Genomic DNA, 27182 nt, shown 5'->3' with positions numbered 1-27182 from the left:
TTGGTCAATGGACGTCTAAACACAGACCTCCCGGCAAAGCAGACCTTTTGAACAGGTGACCAGGTTTGCCCTATTGATTATGCCTTTGTAAATGTTTGGCATTTCAAGGCAGTGGTGGGATTCAAAGTTATGCATTTAGAGGGTAGTGATCACTGGCCCTTACAGTTAACACTTGGGGTAGGGAATAAAAATCTAAGAGAAAGAATGCTTGTATTGCAGGTGGATTACACCCATCTGATAACTACCCATATTACAAAGAATAGCTTAAAAATACGTGATGAGCTCATGATAAACTATAGTGGCTTCACGGAGTCTGAATGAGGTATTTAAGGGATATGAAAGGGTGATCGAACAAGTAGTAGATTGTTTGAACGTAAAATGAAACATAATGCATGTGAATAAAGCTCAGGGAAAAACTAGAAGGGGTTATAAAAACACTTGGTACAACCAAGACTGTAGGATCCAGAAGATGAAGGTGCGGAAGTTGGAAAGGGAATTTTGGAAAACATGCTCTAAGGGCTCAGAACAAACACTTTGCATAGCCAAGCAAGAATATAAAAATATCCTGATAAAAAGGAAATGGGAACATATAAATATGAATTGGAAAGTTATATTAGACTTGATAATAACCTGCAATACAGTATAAGGAGGTTTTGGCAGTTGGTTACGGAGGGGAAAGCCTCTGGGAATATGTGATGTTTGGTTGGGGAAGATGATTGGAATAAGCTTTTAAGCAATTTATATGGAGGGAAGGATGCTGGATTAAACCAGGAGAATACAGTTGAGGTAGATGGAGGTAAAAGGGCATATTTGTCACCTCAAAAGATCAAAGAAATAATTATGGTGCTTAAGTTAACTAAAGCAGCTGGCCCAAATAACCTTCCAGCGATAATAACAAAAAATTAAGTTGGTTGGTGGGAAAGTCTTTTTTATGTTCCTTTTCACAAAATGTTTGAGTCTGGCTGCTTCCCTGAAAGCTGGAAGGGTGCATTAATTAGGCCAATTTATAATAAGGATGACCCAGCACAACCAAAGAACTATTGTTTGATCAGCTTGCTGGACGTGGGCAAAAAATGTTTTGCAAAGCTACTGTTAGGCCAAATGAAGTCTTGGGTAGAGTTAAATAATTTGATTCCTGTAGAGCTAGGTGGTTTCAAATAAGGTCACCCTACCATAGACCACTTTTTAAGTCTTTGGGCACTGGCAAAAAAGTCAATAGAGGTCTGAGGGCATTTATGTTGTTGTTTTGTGGATTTTTGAGCCGCTTTGATGTGGTAGACTTGAATTTGTTGTGGGATATGCTGAGGCGGCTTTGAGTCGATTCTGAGCTACCTTTCCTCCTCCAGGGCCTAGATACACAAAATTGGGCCCAAGTAATTTTAGACACTGGTAGGCCACTATCAATGAAGATCCCTACAATGAATGGGCTGCAACAAGGTTGCGTTTTGGCCCCACTATTATTTGCTATATATTTTTGTCCGAGTTGCCAAACATATCAGAGGAGGTTAGGGATCTTTGCCCAAAAATGGATGGGACCCTAATTCCATGTTTATTATCTGCTGATGATTTGGTGATAGTTGATATGGCAGAGCTGGGATTGCAAAGAAAACTAGATGTTTTTTATAATTAATGTCGAAGCAAAAAGCTTACAGTAAATTTGGACCAAACTAAAATAATGGTGTTAAGAAAAAGGAAGAGGGCTTTTTCCTGTTACTTGGGAGGTGTCAAAGTAGAAATGGGCGATAAATATAAATATTTAGGTATGTGGTTTGGCTCAGAATTAAAATGGAAAGAGCATATCAGTCACTAAAATCCACAGCATTAACATTGGTTTAGGGATTAAAGCATTTTAGTCAGAATTATGGAGGACCGTCTCTTCCCCCGGTACTTTCCGCCTTTAATGCCATAGTGCGCCTGCAATTTCAATTCGTGGTGGAAGTTTTAATTCTTGCTGGGAAGGTAAATTGGGATGCAGAAGAAGGTAAATGTTTGAAACCGTTGCTTATGCTTCCTCCCTCAAGTATGATTCAGGCAATAAGGACGAAATGCAAAATGACAGCGTGGAGTTACCAGGGAATGCAAGCCTCACTGAAATTCTGGTGGAGCCTGTCTGAAGAGGCTACTTTCAAAACTGCGCTTTTATGTGAAAGGGAAATAAGGACAAGCAATCTTAACCAGGTCTCCCCAATGAGAGGTTGGTTAGGGAAGATCTGCCCCACGCCAGGTTTAGCAGCTAATCAGTGGCGCAGAAAGCAAATCCCAAAGTAGGAGCTGCACACCATGGTAAATAAAAGTGCTAGAGAAGAAGATTTAAGTTATTTGGAAGGGAAAATTTCCACCCAGTATATGGTCCGTGGGTGGAGAAATGAAGAAAACTTCCCCTATATATGTCTAGCCCCAAGTTAAGGGATGGGGTGTTAGAATTCAGAGTCGGGTTAAGCTCATGTTATAGGGATCTGAAATCAAAAGCCATGATGAGGGATGATCTGGGCTTATGTACATGTGGTCTCAAACAAAAATGTAGTACCCAACATACTTTACTGGATTATTTATGGTTCTTAGATGAACAGAAAAACATTTTTAACCAATTTTTAGGGAATATAATGTTAACCGGGATCAAGACTTAAACCTATTGGTAGATATGAGATTTTTGAATGTGACATATGCTCTAGGACAATTCTTAAATGAAATATGAAGTTCCTTAATGGGGCTTTTTGGTGCTTTGTAAGGGATGAGAGAGCAAGTATGCAAGGTATAATTAATTAAAGGCATTTATAAGGATTACATTATTTTTATAATGGACCATATGACAAGGGAAGCATAAATGTAAACTAAAATGCATTTAGGATTAGGTAGGCCTACACCGTCCCATCCCCCCAAAAAAAATACAAGTATATTGTATAATGCTGCCTTGTATGTTTAGTAAAATTAGGAGAGGATGACACTTTTATTTTATAACATGAACGTATCATATTCTAATTAATGATGTAAAAGTGATTTTAGGTTCAATATTTTAAGTAATGGTCTTTTTTCACTGCTTTTAGATTACAATGTTATAAATGTTAAAGCTGCTTTCCATCCGAGGAACAGGAAAAAATTATTTATTACCGTGTCATTGGTATATGGTTTTAAAGCAAAGCATGTCACTTTACCCAGATCTGCATTTCCTATATGAACCCTAGATCAACGCTTTTTTATTGGGTCTGGTTGCTATTATAAAGCCTTTCATGAATAGGGATATGTTAGGCAATACTGAATTTTACCAAGAGGACATCACAATTTAGAAAGTATTATTATATTATGTATTTATGCATTATGCTTTTAGGGCCTTTTATGCTGAATAAAGATTGATTGACTGCCTGTATTCTGAAACCTTGAATCATTCTTAATACCCAGGCATCCTGAATAATTGTTTCCCATTTAAAAAAAAAATATTTCAGGCGTCCCCAACACTTTCTTGGCAAAAGGAATGAAGAGAGTTGATAATACTCATCGTGGACTGGGTGGCCTGCCCACGTACTCTAGTTCCTCTTGACCTTTGGTAGCATCCCCTCTGTGGGTAGAAGTTAGACTGGACACCACTTTGGTATCCACTACCATATCCTCTTGGTCTTGAAATATTGAAATGGGACCTTTGGGAGTTTCAGCCGGGAGAAAGTCCCCTTCTGCCGGCCCTTTCAACAGTTAAGTTGAAAACCTAGCACATATTATTTTGTGCTTTATCAAGCACAGTAAATGAGGCCACATATTTTCTTAGGCTCTTGACCATGTTATCTCCAAAGAGTAGTCCTTTAGGATTTTCAGAGGTCTCTTTCTCTGCCAACTCTCTGAGCTTAGGGTTAATCTTAAGAATGACTGGTTTTGTGCCTTACAGCATTCAGCCCAGCATTGCCTAAAGAACCATGGCCCACTGACACCAACCTCACAGGAGATCCATATCAATAGGGAAATCTTTAATGTATGTCTCTTCTGACATGTCTATTATCCTTGTGAAGGGACAAACTATGTCCAGAAGATGGTCTTGGCAGATTTTCAGGGATCTCTCAAGGCCTTTCCTTTGACCTTCTCTTAAATAGGAACGTGATAAGGTCAGGGTCTAGGTTGTGAGTTAAACACACTTTTTCGTCGATCAGCGGACGTGAATATTCAGTTCTGAGTAGGTTACAAGCCTCTTTTTCAAGTGGGTTTCTAATCCACCTCTTAATGAAATTAGACACAAGCTCAATGGGTCACCATTCTGAGCTCCTTGGGTGTCTGATATTGTTTGGAGATAACATCTCCTCTCACAAGGGATTTTGATATCCTTTGAAGTGGATGGAGATGATTGCTCATCAAAAAGGTCATCAGTATCCAATTCCCGTTGGTCCAAATCAAATACGTACTCTTCATACATGTTTTCATCATCCTCCTGATCATCAAACTCTAGAGTACCTATTTTTTCGGTGCCACTAGGGTCACCCAATCTGTTTGTGCCACGAAGGACACATCTCTTTTTTTGTGCCGCAAAGGACACCACCCTGATTTGAGGTGCTTGGACCTCCAATCTTTTTGCTTTGACCTTCTTTTAAAATAGGTGCTAGAGCCTCTTCCTCCATATGTTTAGTTTTTCTTTTCTTTTTCCCCCTTTGTTATTAGATTCACCTTCTTCATCAGATATGGGGCACGTCTCATAATTAAAGCCTTTCCTCTGCCTCTATTTACTCATGACTTCACTGAAAGTCGCACATGCACAAGAACAAATCTTGTGTTGGATGAGCTTCCTAATTAGCTCCTCATTAATCTTTCCTTCTGAGGTCACAGGGGGTTGTTCTTCACTATCAGACATTTCAAATGTAATATATAGTATGGAATATATGCAGTATTGTTAATATAACAGACTGAATATGTAAAAGCACTCTAAAATATTTAAAAAGTATCCAAAATTATATTAAGACTCAGCCCTCTTACTGACAGGTGTTGCCGACAAGCTGTGCGAAGATAAACTGCAGCCGTCAACTGCCATATGTGACAGATGCAGCACTGTGCTTCGCGCTAGCACACATACGTAAAGAGCAAGGGCTTTTAGCCCAAACCAAAATGGTTGCTAATCTCACGTGAGTAAACAAGACCTCAACATCATAGGAATACCTCAAGTTGGGATGCGCCCGGCCGCAGAGCGCACCAGGCACATCGCCGCCCGTCACCAACAGGCACATCCTAGACAGTGGGGACCACCGGCGCTGTGAAACCTGAGTGTCAGAGGTCCGCACTGAGCGTCCCAATCAGCGTGGGCCGAGAGGTCTCACAGCACCGCAGGCCGATAATGGTGTCCAGGCCAGTGTTGGGCAGTGAAAATGCCCATGAACAGGTACAAGATTTAAATACAAATGTTAGCATCAATCCTCCAATGATGGTTTCCACCGTAAAAACGCTATGCAAAGCCTAAAATACAACTATTAAACAAGAGGGAGTTTAATTTTCATAAATTGGAAATGAGGGATAATAGGAACAGTACTTGCATAAAATTAATTACAACAATTGTTTAAGTTAAGGGCAAAATAAGCCAATTATAAGAGAAATGTAAAGTGCTACTTGTCCTGTAAAGGAGCAGCATTCAAAAGAGGATGATTGTTCTGTGCATGGACCTTTTATATGTTGCTATGGTTTCATTCTAGACTGTTTTGTTTTGTGATGTCATGTAGAAAACTGGGACTAGAGGAAGATTGCTGACTTAGAATTGGTGTCACAATACTCTGTGTTTTGGAGCGTATTACAATGTCTTTGGCACTGTCTGTTCCAGGGGTATTTGACATCCTAGGACCAGCTGCGCCTTAGTGGTTCTACTGCAAAAATTAACATATTAGTTGCCCTGGCAAATATGTCTTTGGGTACCAATACCTGCATTTCTCAGAAAGGCCATTGCCGTTTTGACAGCTTGTTGTACATCACTTATAGGCTTGACTACGCCGCTTCTAGAAACAGTCCTTTGACTCATATATTGCTTATTTTTTCTTCTCTGTCTCTGTGTTGGCAGAAGCCTGTGCACAGTGACTGACATAGGTGGGTGAAAACTGAAGTGTGCTAGAATCGAACAGGTAGGTCCTTGCCACTCCACCTTGCACACACACACACACACATATATATATATATATATATATATATATATATATATATATATATATATATATATATATATGTGTATATATATATATATATAATATATATACATTTGTATTATATATATACATATATATATATATATATATATATATATATATATATATATATATATATATATATATTTTTTTTAGTGGCGCAGCAGGAATAGAGCCTAAGTTAAGTTAGCATGTCCGACAGCAGCTCTCATTGAGTTAGAGCGCTTGGAAAAGATACCACACCGTTTCATGGAGATCATTACTTGTTGTGAGATACTGTTCAAGAAAAATTATGATGTCATTGAAATGTACAATCAGCACTGCCTGGTAAAGTGTCTCAAGCCTAGGGAATACATCACTGACATTATCATCACACTTTACACATTTGTAAGATAGCGAGGAGAATGATAAGTGAGAGACGTGTTGAAAGGCAGAAAGAAGCCTACTTGAAAGTACTTAACCTTTTGAGGTCTCCTATCCAAGACATGCAACATGTGATGACAAACAGTTATTAACCGAAGCTAAACAACATCATGCAGCAAGCACCAACAAACGATTGCCTAAAAACTTCCTAATAAGTTCAGGGCCTCATTTACAAGGCCCTTGTGCCAACAGAACTTCACTTTTAGTGACTATCCAGTGGTGCAAAGCCCTAAGTTACTTTACAAGGTGGCATTAAGCCACTTTATGTGGCTTCACACAGCTTTGTAAATACAGCTCCTTTACACTCATTACTTAGCATGAAAGGGAGTGCAAAGGGTGTTGCTGTGGGTGTTCCACCGCAACACCCATTGTATTTTGAAGCTGCACCAGATTTACAATAAATCCCTGAGGAAGAGTTAGCATGGCGCAATGAGGAGAAATACTTTTTATTTCTCCTCGTTTTTGCTTTTTCTACTTTGCATTCTGCAGCACACATGGGTTCCATGCACACAGCACCACAGGATTCAAGCTAGCCGGCTTGAGGAGGGGGTGGTACCCTGAAACCAGATCCAGGATGCTTGATTCCGGTCCAGTGAGGACTTGGCCTGGCAGTTCAGGCTGGACTGTTCCCATGGGAACAGGGTCAAGATTGATTCGCATATGGCTGGGTCAAAACTGGGGTGGCGTGTGGGAAAAAAACAGTGGATTAAACACAGATCTTTGTTAGGTGGGGTGAATGTGTGCATTGTTCAGCATTTGGTCCATCATCTGTTCTTTTTACTCCTGTTGGACGTCATCCAAATCACCAGGCGATTGCGGCCTGGCTGCAGGACATCCGGAATGAATATTGGTGGCTGGTGGCCCTTCTGGAGGAGGAGGATGAGGCTGAGGCACCAGTGGCCATCGGCCCTAGCTCCTCCAACCAGCTGCCAATGCTTTCAGCATCCCAGCTGCACCACCATCGCAGCCACCAGCCGGCATCAGCCCATCCGTGTTCCACCACTGCTGCCAACCCCTCAAGCTCGGACCTCATTTTCCTGCACCATGTCCTCCAACACGTTGTGCGCCTGGACCTCTAGATGCCTAACATGGAGGCAAGTCTCAAAGATCTCCAGAACTTTGTTGAAAACACCCTCTTCTGACTTTTTTAATTTTTTGTTTTGGTCAGAGGGACACATGTTGCGGATGGAGAGGGGGGAGTTGGGATGGGGTTTTTCAACAATGCATATTGGACTTTTTAGGGATGGGGCTATTTCTTTGGTTGGGGAGAGGGGTGGGCCTGTTGTGGGCAGAAAAGGTGGGTTTTCATATTTATTTATAATAAAGGGGACTATTTATTTTACTCGATTTCTGCCTCAAATGTTTGTTTTGGTGCTTTAATTTGCATTGCTGTCTTTTAGTGTAGCCTGTTTTTTAAATCTGCTAAAAAAAGTATACCTCATTTACCTATAGCCTTGCTCTATTGCCCTCTGCAACTATATTGACCCCTTGAGGATGATTGGCATTGCCTATTTTGCCTACAGAAATCTAGACACACATAGAAACGTAAGACAACATCTTCTTTAGTATGAGTTAATTACTAACTAAACAAGTTAACTTCAATCCATAGTTCTTCTCTTACCTGAATAGATGAAGCGAGGGAGTCTCTCTTCTTAATGCAGGTATTTTCCCAAAATTGCATTTTAAGGTAATGGTAGGTAGTAGTAGTAGCAGGCTAGAACGCTAACAGGGAAGACAGAACTTCACAGAAGATGCCCCTCCACCTATGCAAACTCCAACTACAGGATTCATCAAAGGGCTGTCCATCACTGTCAACTTGATTGAAAGAAAACAGAGAGTTAGTGGGTCCTCATGATATTATCATAACTTTAGGAAGACTGAGACCAGACTACCTTAATGACAGTATCTGACACACAGCAAAGAAGACCTGCTATGATAATAAAATCTACCAATATCAATTTCATCTGAGCAACGGTGGGGAACTACAAAACTAAACTTAGGAAATTAAATCATGTAGTGGTAGGGTCAAACTCAAGTGCCTGGAACAGGTTAAGCTTTTATGGAACACACACACAAGGCATGAATGATGATGTTGATGGTTCCAGTGTGGAATATTGCTCAGGTAATAGGAGGTTAAGGTCAAGCAGTGAGTTTGTGTTGCTTTCACCACATCCTCCCCAGCAAGAGTGTGATTCATTTTTGGTGCAAAATTAAACCCCACCTCATTAAATCACACAGCCTGGGGGAAGAGGGTTAGGGGCTTGATGAATGGATGGGAAAGCGGAGTTGGCGAAAGGTGTGACAAAGACAAACACTACACAAAAGAAACTATGGCAATATTATTTGTGGGACTGGGCAGCACACCATCATGAATCTGTTGCGAAAGGAACCAAAGGGATAAGTAAGTATAGCACAGTTCAGTTAAATGCATTGAAAACACTCCTTCTGCACCAGAGAGACCCCAGATAGTATATACGAAGTGTTTTGTCTTCTGGCTTTTTTTTAATATGATAGATTGAATTTAACCCACCAGTTCTAAAAATTATGAATGTTAAAAGGAAAATGATAACACAGTTCAGTTAAATGCATTGCAAACACTCCTTCTGCCCCAGAGAGACCCCAGATAGTATATACGAAGTGCTTTGTCTTCTGGCTTTTTTTTAATATGATAGATTGAATTTAACCCACCAGTTCTAAACATTATGAATGTTAAAAGGAAAATGATACTCTATTGCCAAACTGGGTGATGCATCTCCATTCTTCTTGGAATGTCAGTCACTCTGGTGCCTGTCTGAACCTCTCCGGCAGGCAAGTTGGAGTCCTGATCTTTTCCAAACGTTTTGTTCTTGCAGGAGAGGAATAGGGGAAGGCCTGTGTATTGATAAAAAACAGTAGGTATATTATAGTGTAAATGAGAAGGACAAAAGAAAGCATGGTAAGCTTTATGAGGAGTCAGGAGTGTACCAAGAAGACTCAGAGGCAGAGCAAGAACATAAGAGGAGTTTCATGTTTGAGCTAGCAATGCAGCAAACACATACTCAGAAGCATTTCTAAATCAGCGTACCTCCCTCTTCAGTTCACAGAGCTCAGGGAGTACTAGGCCACAGGTTCTTTGCCATCATCATGGGTTGAAGTCAATATTTTTCTCCTTCCTAGCTGTTGAGGTGGTCTCTCCCTGAGTCCTTCCATCTTCCTCCTCCAGACTCCATCCCGGTCCCAAACCAAGCAAGGTAGACCTGTGAAATGCACTGCTATTGAAGAACAAATAGAGAAACAGAACTGGAGTCTTTTTTTTGTATAGATTTGTGTTTGGTGACTAAAGTGGCAGGTCTGTTCTGAGGAACCAGAAAAAAGGAGTGGATCCTGCAGGTGAATTTCACTTATTTTGAAGGGCCAATCACTTTCAGGGAAAGAATGATCACCCATCAGCCCCTAAACATTGCAAATCATCAAAAAACACGTTTGCAAATTTGTTGAACTCTCTCCCTCACTGTCAGCCATAGCATACATCAGTCATCACTCACAAATTCACAATCACTCAATATATCATCACTCATTGGTGCAATAGTTACTTAGTAGTTACTTCTTCCACTCCAAGCCTGGTGATTGAACAAAAAATCTCTTCTTCCACACATTGGAATTAGGCATTGGCAGTCTTTTAATCAATGATCTTCTAGGGGCAGCCCTGCTAGGTGATGTAAGAAATAGGAGAGGCAATGGCATCTGAGGGAGGAAGTCACTGTCTCCAATGTCCTGAAGGATATGTGAGGGCTTCTTCACTGCACACAGGTCCAACTCTAATCCGAGCTTATATGTGACTATAAAATGGTGGGGCAGGATAAAGAGGACACAAACATAATGTTGCCCTAGCATATTTTTTTACAAAGACAAAAAGAAAAAGAACCTGAACAAGAAATAATTGAAAAGTTCTATGGTGTCACCGACATACTCAAACTGGAAATTTGAGTTCATCCTCAAACTCTGGTGGTTCTCCCAGAAGTTAGCCAGCTAACACGCTTGATTCTGACCAATCATTCTCTTCCTCCTCCTGCGGTATACCAGGAATGGTGTAATCAGGAAGTATAAAATGCTGGTTCATTTTGATCATGGTCATTCTCTACACATTTTGAGGTGAGAAACTGGTCCTTCTCACTATAACAACTGCACCAGCTGCACTGAAGTTATGTTCAGCACACACACTGGCTACAGGACAAGCCAGAAACTTTATTGCCAGCCTGCTGAGCTCTGGCCATTGGTGCATCTTTCCATACCAATACACCAATGGGGTTTGAGCCACATATACCTCTTTTGGGTTATCAAGATACTCCTGGAACATTCTCTGAATGGTCATTGGTGCTGCCACCTGCTCGACCGTGTTTTCCTTTGCCTCTGCACTGGACTTAAGACCTGCCACTTGAAACCAATCCAACGCAGAGGTTGGGTCTGATTTTTCTGTTGCTGCAGGTTTTCTTGTTGGTGAGGTTGGCGGATGTGAGACAAGACTGCCTTTTCTGGAAGTTGAAGATGGCACCCCAGAACTGCAGACTGGGACTTTAAGTTCAAGCTATTCTTCTTCCAGTTCTCCTGCTTTCTCAACAAACCACCTCTTGTACTGTGAAATATCCCCTTCAGACAAAGGAATGAAAGTCAGGGATGTGGAATTCCTATTGCCCGACGCCCGGGACATCTTGTTTGGGGTCAAGGGCAACAAGTTTTTATGTTTACTTTGTCCTTGGGACAAGTAGGCCCAACCCTCTGCAGCACAAACCCTTTGGCTGCTTGTTTACAGAGAGTGGAACTCTCTGCAGTTGAGGTAATGTGTTTCCAAAAGATAATGCTGTTCGAACTTGTATTTATGGTTCATTATTTGAAAGCATTCATTATTAGGGTGAGTGCTGTAAATAAATGTTTTAAGGTCACACTTCACCACTGACGTTGGTTCCAGTGCAAAAAAAAAACGTGTATACACGTTTGAAAAGTTTAGGCTATGAGGCAAAGTATAATGCTCCTAGAATGCTCTCTGATTAGATGCAAATGAAGTGTCATTTAGTAAAATGTGTTGATGCATGCTAGTATTTCCAAAAAATATTTCTAATGGAAAATCAGTATAACCATTTTCAAAACGAATATGGGAAGCATGAAAATAAACAAACACTGACAAAGCCAACTGGTCTGACATATTTTTTATAAGTCTTTTAGTTTCATCAATGAGTGTCTTGTTTTGACATGGCTTTTGTAACACTTTATTGTTGTGGGAGCTACCAGGCCCTCAACATTGTAGCAAACACTGGCAAAAACCCCCCCAAAAGGTTTTTGAACTGTAAAAGCACACGTTGCCACCAGTGGCATAACAAAGGCCCCACAGCCGCCCTCCAGGGGGCCCCTTCAGCACAGCACCTGCCCTGAGTGAGTCTGGAGAGGGGGCTCCTCTATGTTCTTTGCAAAGGGGCACCCTCCAGTTTCTTTACGTCACTGATTGCCACTGTAGTTCCTGACACTGAACAAAACTACTTTGTGTGCCAATATGCTCCTTGTGGAAGAGCAGAATGCGATCACTCACAGTAAAGCCAGCCGAAAGAGAGAGAAATAGAAGTTTGGTAAAAACAAAATGTCTTTGTTAACACCAGACCTAATTAGGGACCAAGACCCACATGTAGGTAGCTTTTTGCATGTCGCAAACAGCGACTTTCGCTGTTTGTGATGTGCAAAAAGCACATTGCGATGCACAAACCCAGTTTTGCGATTCAGTAACTTGGTTACCGAATCGCAAAATGGGTTTGCGACTCGCAAATAAGGAAGGGGTGTTCCCTTCCTAATTGCGACTCGCAGTGCAATGTAAGATTGTTTTGTGACCGCGAACGCGGGCGCAAACCAATCGCAGTTTGCACCCATTTCAAATGGGTGCTAACACTTTCGCAAAAGGGAAGGGGTCCCCAGGGGACCCCTTCCCCATTGTGAATGTCACTGTAAAAAAAAATTCAGACCAGGCAGTGGTCCTGCGGACCACTACCTGCTCTGAAAAAATGAAACGAAAGCCTTTCTTTTTCGTTTTTGTAATGCATCTCGTTTTCCTTTAAGGAAGCAGTCACAGACATGGTGGTCTGTTGTCTCCAGCAGGCCACCATCCCTGTGAGGGCCGCTATTCGCAAGGGGGTCACAAATTGCGACCCACCTCATGATTATTCACTAGGTGGGCATTTGCGAAGCCCTTGCGAATCACAGATGGTGTCAGGGACACCATCCTACATTCGGATTTGCGACTCGCAAATTGCGAGTCGCTCTGACTCGCAATTTGCGGGTCGCAAATCTGAACCTACCTACATGTGGCCCCAAATTCTTAAAGAAAGTCACAAAAGTGCACCCATGGTATATGTCGTACCCCTTTAAAATATTTGTGAACTGTATTTTAGCATGGGTAAATACGCATGTGTAGATTTGCTCATGTGAAAATCTATTGAGCATTTGCAAGTTCATTTTCCCTCCGGCCACTTTCTTCCCACCCTGGAAGAAGTTCTAATTCTGCCATTGTCAGGAGTAAATGTCCAACCTTTCTTATTATGGGAAAATATTAGAGAGAAGCTGGTGAAAATCTTTAAAACATGCAGGTTAGTAGGTTTGCAGACTCAAAGGCATTCCACCCCTGGAACTATTGCTTACTGCTTCCTCCAGGCCCAGTATGCAGATCTGCAGAAAGGTGGCAAAATAAGGAAATTGCTACAGTAGGGATTGAAACTGCAAGTATTCAAGCCCTACTATGGTAGTAGCCCTGGCATAATCAGAGAGGCTATTATCAGAGCTCTTACATAATGAGATTGCTGCCATAATTTGTCGCCACACTACATGGCACCAAAGGGACAAGTAGATCTTTTTACGGGACAAGTAGATTTGAGAAGCAACCTGTCCCCTGGACAAGTAGATATTTTAATAAATTCCACACCCCTGAAAGTGGAAAGAATGTTTTGTAGTGTGGATCAAGTAGGATGGCACAGATGTACTCTTCGGAGGAGATGATGTCATTTTTCAGCCTTGCATTACAAGTCAAGTGATAACTTAGGCTCTCAAACAAAGCATGCGCTTCTGGGTTTTCATTCACACCCCTGAATGAGAACCTTTCCAACACCTTCTTTAGCTGATCCTGTAGCAGATGCAATATCGGTATAGCTTGGCCCGTTGTACTGTCATCTTTGCTAACTTCCCACATGAAAACCTCAAAAGGGAGCAGCATCTATGTGAGGAATTTAATTAGGCCCCATTTGTCTGCATCCACGGTCATGGTGTAGTATTGTGTTTGTGTAGTATTTCTATGTTTAGTTTCATTACATGTTTTAGTGTTCTTTGTATTATGTAGATCTTGTTTGGTATCTTCCAGTCCCACGTGCGGCATTTGGTATCTCCCTCAGCTGGACAGGATTCTGTGCTGGACAGTTGATGGTGCTGGAGGTTTTACTAGAGGCTGGAGTTCCTGTTATTCTGTCTCTGAAGTTTTACTGAATAAAATACTTTTTTCCATCACTTCCTGCGTGGACCTGGACTCATCTTCAACATTTTCCTACATATAGCTTCCCAATCGTATCAGCTCCTCTTTGAATGACATAGTCATTGATCTGTTTGTACTGCTCAAACTGACATTGCAACATATAATAGGTTGAGTTCAGGGTGTTTGCACCTCCTGTATCAGGGCTTTAATTGGTAGTCTGTTCCCACGCTGAATAATCCACAACTATTTCTGGGCTTTAAAAGAATGGCTGACATGAGTACAGATGCATCTGCGGGTGGTGAGTATGTTGCTGACTGTGTTCTTTTTTTTAAAGAAAGTCTTGCACAACCAGGTTGATGCAGTACCCCAAACACAGGACCCTTTAATAGCCACCATCTGCCCTGGCCTTGACTACGTTACTGCCATTGTCCGTGGCAACAAATCCAATTTAAAGACCTCTGGGTCGCGGCCATTCAGACACTTTGCTATTAAATTTTTCCAAGATGTATGCAGCTGTGTGAGATTTCTCCATAGCGAACATGGCTACTGTTGCATGCCGCTGAACGTGCTTAAAAATGTAATCAGGGCAAAGGCCTGCAGATAGCTTTTTCATTACCCTCAGAAAAGAGATCCAGTGTGCAGTGATGCTCATGTAATCAGTCGACTGGCAACTGGTCCACATGTCTGTCGTCAGGTGGATAGTTGGACAACACTTTGCAGCAAAGCTTGTGTAACCAATTGTAACACATCGTAATGCAGCGCTGGAACAGCAATTCTGGCAAATTAGTTCAGACTTGGAAACTTCTATTTCGGTGAGACAGCTGCCACAAACTTCAAAAATCACACTCCTTTCTCAAAAGAAAAAGGGAGGAGGTCCAGCGCTAACATTTTTCCCAGCTTCCCATGGTACAAACGTGCCATTGGGTAATTGTGTCATAGGGCCCCTCCAGCCTAAACATGCTTGTAATTGTAGCCTGGATTTTCTGCTTGTGTGGGGCCACTGATGCAGGTGACTTTTGATATGTAGGTGGAGGTAGACTCAATGTGCATCATGGTGCAGCCACTGTATGAAGCAATGTCTCCATTTGACTCTGAGTCTTTGTGTGCCATTGTGAGACCACTGCGACGGGTGATTCTAGAGCAATGCTGGGGACATTGCTGCTTTGTTTGAGGATGTCACCCTCTTCTTTCTATCCTTCTACCATGATTTGACAATTTGTAGCTGATGTTTCCTGGCTCTGCTCACCTTTACCACCACAACAGCGTTGATCCATTTTTTAAAGATTCTCCTCCCACTGAATTGTGTGATATTTTTTTCAGATCAGTTGCCTGGTCTCCAGTACCATAATGTGAACCCGGCTTACCTCAACGACACTTGTGTGTCAAATTGAGCATATGGCTATGTTCTCCTCCTGTTTGCTAATCGTAAAAAAGTCCCAAGCTGGGCTGGAGTACTTTCTTTTTGGGCTGCTGCCAATGACTGAAGAAGAACTGGATGTAGGTGGGTGTGCTGATTGCCTCTCTGCAGTGCATACTTCTACTGAGGTATGGGCTGGTGCAGGTCTCTGCTGAGGCCTTACAAATATTAGAGCTGGTGGTGCTGCCAGTGCCACATCCCTTGGAGAATGTTGAACAGTCATGTCAGACTCCTCTGTGCCAGCTTCCACAATGACGGGCTCATAGTCATCAACCTCATCATCATCACCATCTTCTATGATCCTAAGGCTTTCTGCAACTTTTCTTTTTCCTTGCCTCTCCTGGCGTCTCCTGGACTCTGCTGTGGTCCAACCCTTGTTCCTATCATCATCATCAGAAGTGGTTATTGGAGACAATGGTGGAATAGCACCCTTTCTTTTTCTTGATGGAGATCTGGGTGCCATTGATTCTAAAAGAAGAGGTTTTTACTCAGCAGGAAGCTCAACCTCCTGTTCTGCTTCAACTTCGGAACAATCTGGCTGCGGTCCACTTTGCTCTGTTACCTGAAACAATTGGGTACTACTTCACAAAAGGGACAAATCCAATTCAACATCACTGTTTGTCGGCATCACTATGATTAAAGTGGCTGCCTCACTGACAGACATGGTCTTGTGCTTGGGTTGGGGTGGTGTTGTTGATGAAGGAATGCTGCTCCCAAGTTCATCCCCGAAGGCCAGTGCGGCAGGCACACCTCTCCCGAAAAAGGTTGTGGTTGGCACGCCATTGGTGGAAAGCTGCTTCTTCTCACTGGCCACTTTATTAGGAGCAATTTTCTTAGGGGCCATCTCAAGCTCTAGGTTGGCAGTAGCACTAAGATGCACAAGCGAAAGAGTTTGGTGCCTGAGAACCAAAGTAACTGTAAGGGGTTCTCTTTGGCAGTACCGTGGTTGATATGGGATCTCTTCTCTTGTGTACCTAAAAACAACCAAGCAAGAAAAACATGTAGTTAGTGAAACATGGCATTGTTGCAGATTGAAATAATACAGAGAAATGCAATTTTAGTACAGTTGGTTACTTATGTAACATACCTATTTAATGTAAAGGCAAACCACACCATTAAAAAATTACATTTCAAATCAGACAGCACATCAGGCAGTTCTAGCTCTTTTCTTCATCTCCACCTGTTTTAAAGGAGACACCCGAGGTAGTCAGAGAGAGGTGCATGGGTAAATGGAATAATCCTTTCAATAACCTATGGCGGCAAGGTGTTCCTGGGAAATGGAATAATCAGTAATAAAATGAATTATGCTGTTGATTTGTCTGCCGTACTCCGCAGCCAGGGTGTACTGGAGAAAACGGGATTACAGTTAAAGAAACCAAATGCTGTAGTGCTACTGTGCGTCTTAGGTGGATGGATGGATGGATGGAGGAATGGATGGAAGATTGGATGGATGTGGATGGATGGATCAAGGCAAAGTTCAGAATTAAATTAAAATTAAAATAAAAACAAAAAAGTATATTTATATAGATATATATATATATATATATGTAATTGAAAAAGAAATTAAACAATTAAATAAAAATCAGAATAAAAAATACATTGAAAAACTAACAAATATAACAAATAAAAACTAAAATATAAACATTGAAATAAAAAAGAAATTTAAAAATGTAAATTAAAAATCAAAATAACAAAATAAAATATAAAAAGCTAAAAAAAAGAAGAAAAATAAAAAATAAAAAAACTGAAATATAAAAATGTAAACTAAAAAAATAAATAGTGAAATAAAAACTGGCATAAAAAAATTAAATAAAAATGTTAAAAAAAACATTAAAAATAAAAAAATAAAAAATAAAAATAGAAACTTAAAAAACAAATTATCTATAATGAGCTATGTTTGTATATAAGCCTATGTCAAAAACACATTGGCTGCATGCACAAAATGGCTGCCTGCCAGCCACATGGTCAAACAACAAGAAAAAGGAGCAAGTAGGAGGCATGGAAAACAAAGAACACAGCTAGCCTATTGCAAGGGACACTGGATGGATGGACAAAATGGCTGCCAGCCAACCACATGGTCAAACAAGAAGAAGCAAGGAAGCATGGCAAACAAAAAACACATACACGACTACAGCAAGGGACACTGGTTGGATGAACAAAATGGCTGTCAGCCACATGGTCAAAAAACAACAACAAGGAGCAAGGTGGCATGGCCAACAAAAAATACATGCAGGCTTATGCAAGGGACACTGGCTGCATGAACAAAATGGCTGCCAGCCACATGGTCAAACAACAACTGCAAAGAAGGAGGCATGAGGAACAAAGAACACAGGCACGCCTATGGCAGGGTCCACTGGCTGGATGGACAAAATGGCTACCAGCCAGCTACATGATCAAAGAACAACAAAAAGGAGCAAGGAGGGGTGGTAAACAAAGAAAGCATGCAAGCCTATGGAAAGGGACACAGGCTGGCTGGACAAAATGGCTGTCAGCCAAATGGTCAAACAACAACTGCAAACAAGGAGACATAGATAACAAAGAACACATGTAAGCCTATGCCAAGGGACACTGGCTGTATAGACAAAATGGCTACCAGCCAGACACATGATCAACAACAACACCAAGGAACAAGGAGGCATGGCAAACAAAGAACACATGTAAGTTGATCGCAAGGGACACTGTCTGGATGGACAAAATGGCCACCAGCCACATAGTCAAACAACAACTACGAACAAGGAGGCATGGGGAAAAAAGACACATGCAAGTATATGGCAAAGGGACACTAGCTGCATACACAAAATGGCCACCAGCTACATAGTCAAACAACAGCTCCAAACAAAGAGGAATGGAGAACAAATAACACATGCAAGCCTATGGCAAGAGACACTGGCTGGATGGACAAAATGTCTGCCAGCCAATCCCTTGGTCAAACAACAAGGAGCAAGGAGGCATGGAAAACAAAGAACACATGCAAGCCTATGGCAAGGGACACTGGCTGGATGGTCAAAATGTCTACCACCACATGGTCAAACAACAAGGAACAAGGAGGCAGGGAAAACAAAGAACACATGCAAGATTTTAGCAAAGGGACACTGGCTGCATGCACAAAGTGGCTGCCAGCCACATGATCAAACAACATCAACAAGGGGCAAGGAAGCATGACGAAGAAAGAACACATGCAAGCCTATGGCAAAGGAACACTGGCTGCATGCACAAAATGGCTGCCAGCCACATGGCCAAACAACAACAGCAAGGAGGCATGACAAACAAAGAACACATGGAAGCCTATGGCAAAGTTACACTGGCTGCATGCATGAAATGGCAACCAGCATGGTCAAAGATCATCCTCCTATGCCATCACATATTACCCCACTACAGATACACTTTTTGCAAAACAAATGAAATGAAAACAATAGTGAACAGTTTAAATTTGATCTAATGCCATCCCTGCCCTAAATGAAGTTTCAAAACATATACCACTCAAACATTTATTTAATTCACTGATGACTACTAGTACAGGGCCTACTGGCCAAATGTTTTTTTGTGAATTTAGGCCACATACTAAGATAATATTGGAAATGTTACAAACATGCAGAAAAGGTACTGAAATAGGCAACACTTTTCCTTTACAAAAGGTGAAAAATCAATGAAATGCAAAATAAATAAAAACTTGGCCTATACTAAAATCTCAGGCCAGTCTCCACTATAAAATTTAAAAATGTAATTCAAGTACAAAGAAATACTGGTGCATGCCCAATGAAACATACAATAGCCTTTGAACTTACCTGTGTGAGAGAGATCCTTCCATCTCAAAATCCAAGTGAAAAGTGACCAGGAGATGGACAAACACTGGGAGGAGCCAGCTGGACAAGAACAGGAAGTTGAAGTCTCTGACGCACTTCCTTTCTGTTGGAAAAAAACAGACTTCTCAATCTGAAAAACAAATTGCAGGGTCCATTGGAGAAGAAAATCTAGTCAAAATCTCTTTTTGACTATATAGTGGCTCTGGAGTAGAAAATCTATTTCAGAAGTGAGTTTGCACTGACCAGCAGCCCTGTTTTGGCCACTGGGGTGGCCGGAATTGACGCATGCGAACGCAAAGTCTTGTGCACGCACTCGCTAGCAGCCCAGGAGTATCATCATGCTCACGAGAAAGTACCATAACCCAATGTCGTGAGTGCGAACAAACTCCGATCCATGCCGGAGAGTGGAATTCAGGAACTCCGCACTACTCCACACAGCACGAAGTGCCTGAATTCCACAAACTCTGCCAGTGCAGTGGAGTTCTATGCCCAGGCCTACTATATTGTCTGTTGGGACCATCAGACTGCAACAGTCCGGAACCAGTTGAAACCCCATGAGAGGTTGAAACAGAGCCATGAGCTGACTCCAATTGAAGGAATACCTGCTGCACTAGAGAGGCCATTTGGTTTGAAGAGACCTCCCCTCCAGGGTAACCTCCCAATCAAGCAATCTGAAATTGGTGTTAAAACTTTTAAAGGGGTCCGGTTGCAGTCAAAACCCCTTTTTCAGAAAGGAGGAATTCATCCACCAAAGAAGCTTCTGACAAATGTCCAGAGTAACCAGGACCTGAACCTTGAAATCTCCTGAAGCCGAACACCACCAGGCATCCAGATGAATCCAAAAGCAAAGCACTGCTGCTGCCATATGTCCCATGAGCTTCAATCAACCCATCTCCGAAAAGGACTTGATGTTGGAGACCTGGGGAGCCAGGAACTGCAAGACCAACACCCTAGAGTCTGGTAGGAAGATCTTGTTGAGATCGGTCTGAAATCTGGCCTCAATGAAACTCAGATCCTGCGAGGGGGACCATCCTGCACTTCTTCAGGTTCAGGAGAAACCCATGCCTCTGACTGTCTTGGAAAACCACATCAAGATCTTGACATAACTGGGACTGGGAAGGAGCACAGAGAAGCCAGTCATCCAGATATAGGTAGATGCAGATCCCCTGGTGGCATATCAAGGCAATAGGGGTGCCACCACCCTCTCAAGGTCGAAGGGCAGGACCAGACACTGAAAATGCTGGTTCTGATGCAAAACCTCTGGTATTTCTGATCACTGGGATGGATGACACATGGTAGTATGCATCCTGGAAAACCAGAGTACACATTAAAAGGCCCTTGATGTTTAGAGGAATCACTCTCTGAACAGTCTCCATCTTGAACAGGAGCATCTGCAAAATTTGTTCAGATATTACAGATTCAGGATCATCAGAAATCCCCCTAATGATTTTTCCACCAGAAAGACAACAGAGTAATACCCCTCACCCCGATCGACATGGGCTATCCTCACAATTCCTGTTGCCATAGCTGAGACTACACTTTGTGAGACAAGGTGAGTTGTTTCCTCTTCACTCTGGGTCATGTGGTTGGCCTCGCTCCGGATTCCCCAGTGAGAATTTCCAACTTGATCCTGCAACCTTCCCTGATGGTGAAAAGAACCCAGTCATTGGAAGTACATGCCCCCCACACAGCACTAAAGTGAAAATCCTGCCTCCAACAACAAACCCTGTGGAAACATTCATATAGTCAGGAACTGTGGTTTTCTCTGTTCTATTTTCTTAGGATAGAATTTCCTCTGCAGGATGTGCTGCTGCTTCTGGTGGTGGTGAGAGGGTTGATGAAAGAAGGGGCGCTTCTGAGAAGTCACCTTATCTGAGCCTGACTGCTTTTGAGATGAGGAATATTTATTTTCCTTGAACAATTTATGCAATATTTCCTCCAATTCTGACTCAAAAAGCTGTGAACCCTGAAAGGGAAGTCTTAAGGCAGAGGACTTTAGGGCAGCATTGGTACACCAGTCTTTCAGGACTAGATCGTTCCTGGCAGCTACACAAGCACCCCCAGCAAAAGCAGAAGCCTGCAACACATCAAAAACAATTTCTGACATGAATTCAACTTGTTTCTCAATATTATCTAGCAAAGACGAACAGTCACAAGGGTCATCCACAGCACTGAATAACTTCTTGATGTCAGTCAGCAAGGACTGAGAAACATAAGAACCATACATCCCACCTCTTAATGTCAAGTGAGATCTGAAATAAACTTTCCTGGCGGCAGAATCAATATTTATATCTCTCATATCTTTAATAATGGCATCCTCTATCAGAAAGCTCCTGCCCAACAAGCTACCCACAAATTAATCCAGTAAATTAATATTCATGTCTTTAAGAGGATATGTAATTTAGCCATTAAGTAGGGCAACATAAGTTTATCGGGGTCCTTCTATTCCCTCTTTAAGACCTCTAAAATAAAAAGTTGAACTGCAAAATCCAACTCTGAAACAGTCTGGAGTTCCCTCAATATTCCAGAAGACAAGGTCTCAGGCAGCACATCCTCCAGAAAACCCATATTGTCTTTAACATGTGATAATAGTTCAGGCAATACCCTCATGCCTATATACTTTTCATTTAGTTTTTCTGGCCCAAGAGTCTCCTCTTCTGACCCTGAGTTCCCAGGAGAATGGGTTCTGAAAGACTTCTGTTGCACCTTTTTCACAGGAGATAAATCAAACAATTTCTCGCAGACCTCCTCCTCACAGGAGAGGAGGAAGAAGAAGAATCAGAGGCAAAAGAGGACACAGCACATTTCCTCTTGTGGAGGTGCTTTCCCATAATGCTCTTCACAATAATCCCAGGCAAGAGCACAAAAGGATCTCAACAAACTAGCACTAACACTGCAATACTGGCCTCTGCTATGCGGACCCACCTGATCCACTGATTTTAAAGTTCCTTACCACAACTCATGGAGTCCAAAGCAGTGCTTTATCCTGCATGCCAAACTTCCAATCCTGCACATGCACTGCACAGTAACCCAGAAATACAGATCCTGTGCCACACACTGCAGCAAGAAAACTGATCATGAGGATCGCAGCATCCCCCAATTGCTCGGGAATACTACGCACCTCTCTTGCCAAAGCCAAGCAGTGCAAGAGAGACACCAACACCACACAAGTCTGCCATGCTGACCTGGTGCCCAGTTATCAATTCACACGTTTGTAGACCAAGCCTCGCAGAGCCTGCCTTCTCCTCATCCCTGTCCTGCAAGACAGAAAAAACACGGAATCAATGCAGGGAGAGTATAGCCTTTATAATCTACCGCCTTATGGGAGGGGCTTATACAGAGCATTTGTCTTGTTTTTTTTCTGCATTGTGAGATGGATCACCTCATTAGTGAAGAATGGGATGAGGACAAAGGGGCCCTGGGGGTAATATCATTCCCACAATATTGAGGGACATAGTGTAAAAAAGTAAGTTTTTGTACATTTTCTAAACCTAACTCCACTTATGTGAACCCCAGTGATGCATAAATCTTCAAGGTACATAGATGTGGAGTTAAACATAATAAATCCTTACCTTCCTGTGTGCACTTAGCTTTCAATAGTTTGGTAATTATATTATGTCCTGTTGATATTTGGGATTCGATTATCCTTACCACAATCAAAGTTGAAACTTCCTCTTTTTGTTTCCATTGTTGAGGTGACCTACTGAGTCAATCACAAGAATGATTTCTTGTGCTTTCAAAAACATCAGAGAAACCAAAAGGTCCATGTAATCCTAGCATCTACACCCAGAATGCTGTGCAATTTTTGGAGGGTTTGGGAGTATTCTTGAGGGTCAATTGCCTTTATGGGGAATCATAAATAGTGTTTTTGAAGTGTAAGAAACAAGTCCACCATTCTCATTTGAGGGTGTAACAGTTCACTGATCCAGACAGAAGATAGAAAGACATTTTTTGTAAACAGAAGCTGATGTAAGTTGCTTAAAACCGAAAATGTTAACATGTAGAAGAAAGAGACAAGGATATGTAGATGTAATACTTAATTCAGTAGCTTTTTGTGACCCCTGGCAATGACTTTGCAGACCCTGGCTGCACAGATGGCAAAATCAGTGTAAAGAGCACATGGGTAGCTCTGCATTATATATTTTCAGGATGTTTTATTTACACTAATAGTGAATAATGTTCTATTCATATATCCCTTTCTATGGTGATTCAGCATCTCTCTATCATGATGTCTCTGCTCACATGTTAGCTTGTTGTAAAGACTTCAAGAATATCACTCAACATCTGCAACCAACAAGATTCTGTACCGCTGGGGCTTGCTGCTCACCATCAACTTCACTCACCAGGACAAGATGATTGCTGCTCGCACACCGCAGGAAATCTGTGAGGTGCTCAACCTGTCCCCCCCATCTGATGTGGACCAGACTACTGAATCGGGAGACCTTGCTCTGATAGATGATGCAGGTGGCTGGCGCTTCCAGCCCTCTCGCCAAGCCAAGAAGAAAGCCCCGAAGCCCAAAAACTCAAAAGACAGGCGGCTAATGAACAGCATCCCCCTTTTCTCAGCCTTTAATGCTTCACCCTTATTAGCGGGTAACTGATTGGATTTTTCGTACTTTCTTATGCTTCCAGGGATGCCTGGCAGGAGGAGGGGGAATGTTTCTCTTCCTCTTCAGCCAATAAGTGTTTTCTTTTTCTCATCCACGTATTGCTACTTTGATTGTTAGGGGGGCCCAAATGGCTCTAAATATGTCCCCATCCCCTTCTTCCCGTTGTTTGCTTGTTCATTTTGATGCATAGTTTACCTGCTATTGCTAATCCTTGTATTTGTCTTGTTCATTCTTCCCAACCTAATATTTGTCTGTTTACAGATTGGTGACCTGCCTGCCTTTTTGCTGCCTGATGCATTCATTCCTGGCTATTGCCACCTATGTTTCTTGTTAATTTTTTTTTGCTGTTGTCACATTCATACATGACACACTAGCATGTGTGAGCTGCACATATACATTTTTTCCATAGGAGTATTGGAGTCTGCACACATAACTATGCACACATAACTATGTGTGACCACACTACATATCATATCCCTTAATATTCAGGGCTTTGTCAGAGCATTTAAAGAAAAGGTGAAAAACATTGATGCAAGGGATAGAATTATAGTTGGGAAGCAGTATTATCTATTGTTTACGGGGTTAAATGCAACTTAACTACCGGAGGCAAGGTGAGAAAGGAAACTGAAACATGATAAAACCCCTTTAATTGCTTGCCAGTCAGGGCTCTGACAAGCAAGGTTACCTTGGAGATTCCTAACAAAATTACTCTTAAAGAGCAAAGTCATTAGTGGATGAGTTTGTTTTAGTAAAGTTAACTAATCTAAGTTTCTACTCTGTGAAAATGTTTATTTTCAGCAGTTTATGAATATATTTTGTTGCGCAATCGTATAATAACTTGCTTATGTTCCTGTAGGATGCTGCCTGCAGAGGTTTAAACATTTCTTTTTTCATCATTTATTGTTTTATTAAAGCCATTTGTCCATGAGCTTTGCAGTAGATATACAAACATGCCACACTACGGAGAAAGGAACAAATGTTAGCCACATGCTCAGTGTTATCAATATAACAGCAGTGAAACGTATAATCTAATGGAAACCCTTTCCCTAGAGTTATGCGCCTAGACCCCTGGCATAGAGTGAGATATTGAACTAGTGTGTAATAGCAGTCGAGGGGGAAACATTGCTTGAATGTGTTTGTTTTTCTGCGATTTCCAGTCGGAACATAAATTCAGTTCTTACTTCAGGATATATGCGATCCTCCACTTATTCGAGAAAGCCACCTCTTCATTAACTTCTGCCTAGTTACAGGTCATACATTCCTTCCTTAACATGTTTTCTTCAGATCAAATTATATCGTTCTGTAATTTATTTAAAAATGAACAGTCATTACAATCAATTAATCGCCGTGCGTCCCATACAAAGGTTACATTTGAGATGTACTTGAGGTGTATGCAACCCCCTCGTCAGCCTTCTTCAAGGTGCCCCATTTTGGAGTATATTGAAGTGGATTTAGGCCCACAAAAATCGAAATTCAAAAACGTGCACCCCCCACCAAAAAAAAAGATACCAAAGGCTGAGTATTTCAAATGTCCCTGTGTCTGCAGTCAAGGAGTCTGGTATAAATGGCCCAGTCATAGACAGTAGGCCTTTGGAAAGAAACAACTCGCCCCAAGCCTGATTTAGAGATTGGTAGAAGGGTTACTCCCTCACAAACATCACAGATATAATGCACTTATATAACGCACTTATAGGGCATAATGCACATTAAGTGGATGGGGTATCAGTCATGTTTGTGATGATGTAACCTTTGCGCCAAACTCTATATCAGCCTCTTAGTCTATAAAAGAGGACAATGTGCTAGTCTCTAGCATCCCCAAAGATATACCCTAGTGATGCCTGTGATAAGGGGCTCATATCCCAAAAAGGAGTTGTACAGCTAAGATTTATGATTAGTGGGGACACAATAGGGACAGCAGGAACCACTGCAACAAAATGGGAACTGGTATTTAGCATCAAGAAGGATAGTTCACCACTTCTCAGTTGCACGGTGTGGTCATATTTAGGTAACAGGTGCTTGAATTATACTGCATTATACTGCATGTGAAACATTTCTGTGTGTATAACTTAAGCAAATATGAGTAAGTCTGGATAGGTTATATGATTTGATCAAACTTTAATGGCCAAAGTAAACTCTGTGGATGAGCTAACTTCTTGAGAGACATCCTTCTGCTATGGTCTTCGACACTATTATGTTTTAACATTTCCAATTTTGAGCTATCAATCTCTAAAACACTAATTCATGCTTAGACCATGAAATCAAGATTACCCATAAAACATCAAAGAAGTCCTTTAGAGTTTGGTAGGGTGGAGTTAGTGTAATGTACATGCAGTGTTTCCTCCTGCAAATCCTGATGGTCTTCCTCCTCCTTCAAAGTAGGGGGGAACTGCAGTGTGTAAGAGAGTGGAACCTCAGCTGACTCAGCCATCAGGAACCTATGACTTAGTAATCTGTCTGGCACATAGCTACCAGTTCACATTGAAGATAGCCATGCCCTATTTAGGCCACAAATGATTTTCCCTACTGTGGTACACCATGCAAGGAGTGACTGACCTAGGCATATAAATCAAACAATGGACTCAACAAGCAGGGATTAATACCTTTGCTTTTCAGGGTCATTTCCCCTTGGTTTTTCACTAACAAAATTACAATCTATGAACAACAAAATAAATGTAATATACACTTGGCCTTCACTTGGGCCTTGCATGCATTCAGTCCACCAGTAGATGCACTTAAGACTAAAAGAATCTCAATAGGCAGTGTGAGAAGCTTTATGTATGATGGTGGATTACCACTGAAAGGGGGTGTAGGTGGGGTCTCTTTTGCCTCAGCGAGACTGCCAGGCTGCACTCTAAATGAACACCTAAAACTCTCATACCTTGCTATGGACCTTATCATATTCATTCCACGAAAGACCAATATTAGTGCCATTCAAGCTGTCATAGTATCAAATTTCATGTATAGTTATCCAGGATTCTGAATCCCTTTCTCTCACTGCTAGCAGTCACTGACAAGCATGGATCAAGACATCGTATGTGAGGTACTTGTTCAGCCTTGCTCTATTTTCTGATGCATCCTAATTACAGTCATCACTCTCACATGAGGCCTGAACCCATTGGGCTTCATTTACAGATCCTCAAGAATCAGAAATTGGGAAAAAACAAATTAAGAGAAAATATTACTGCATCCAGAAATCCTTTATTAACGCATCACTGTAAAATCAATGCATCTAATTTGACACATTTGAAGACAAACAATGCAGAAGCACAATTTTATACTTTTACATTTGTGGTAATTAAAAGATCATCAGCTGTGAAA

This window comes from Pleurodeles waltl, chromosome 10, assembly GCF_031143425.1.
Source record: "Pleurodeles waltl isolate 20211129_DDA chromosome 10, aPleWal1.hap1.20221129, whole genome shotgun sequence".
Classification (NCBI taxonomy): Eukaryota; Metazoa; Chordata; class Amphibia; order Caudata; family Salamandridae; genus Pleurodeles; species Pleurodeles waltl.
The sequence above is the reverse complement of the archived record's forward strand: the minus strand, read 5'-3'. Positions refer to the sequence as shown.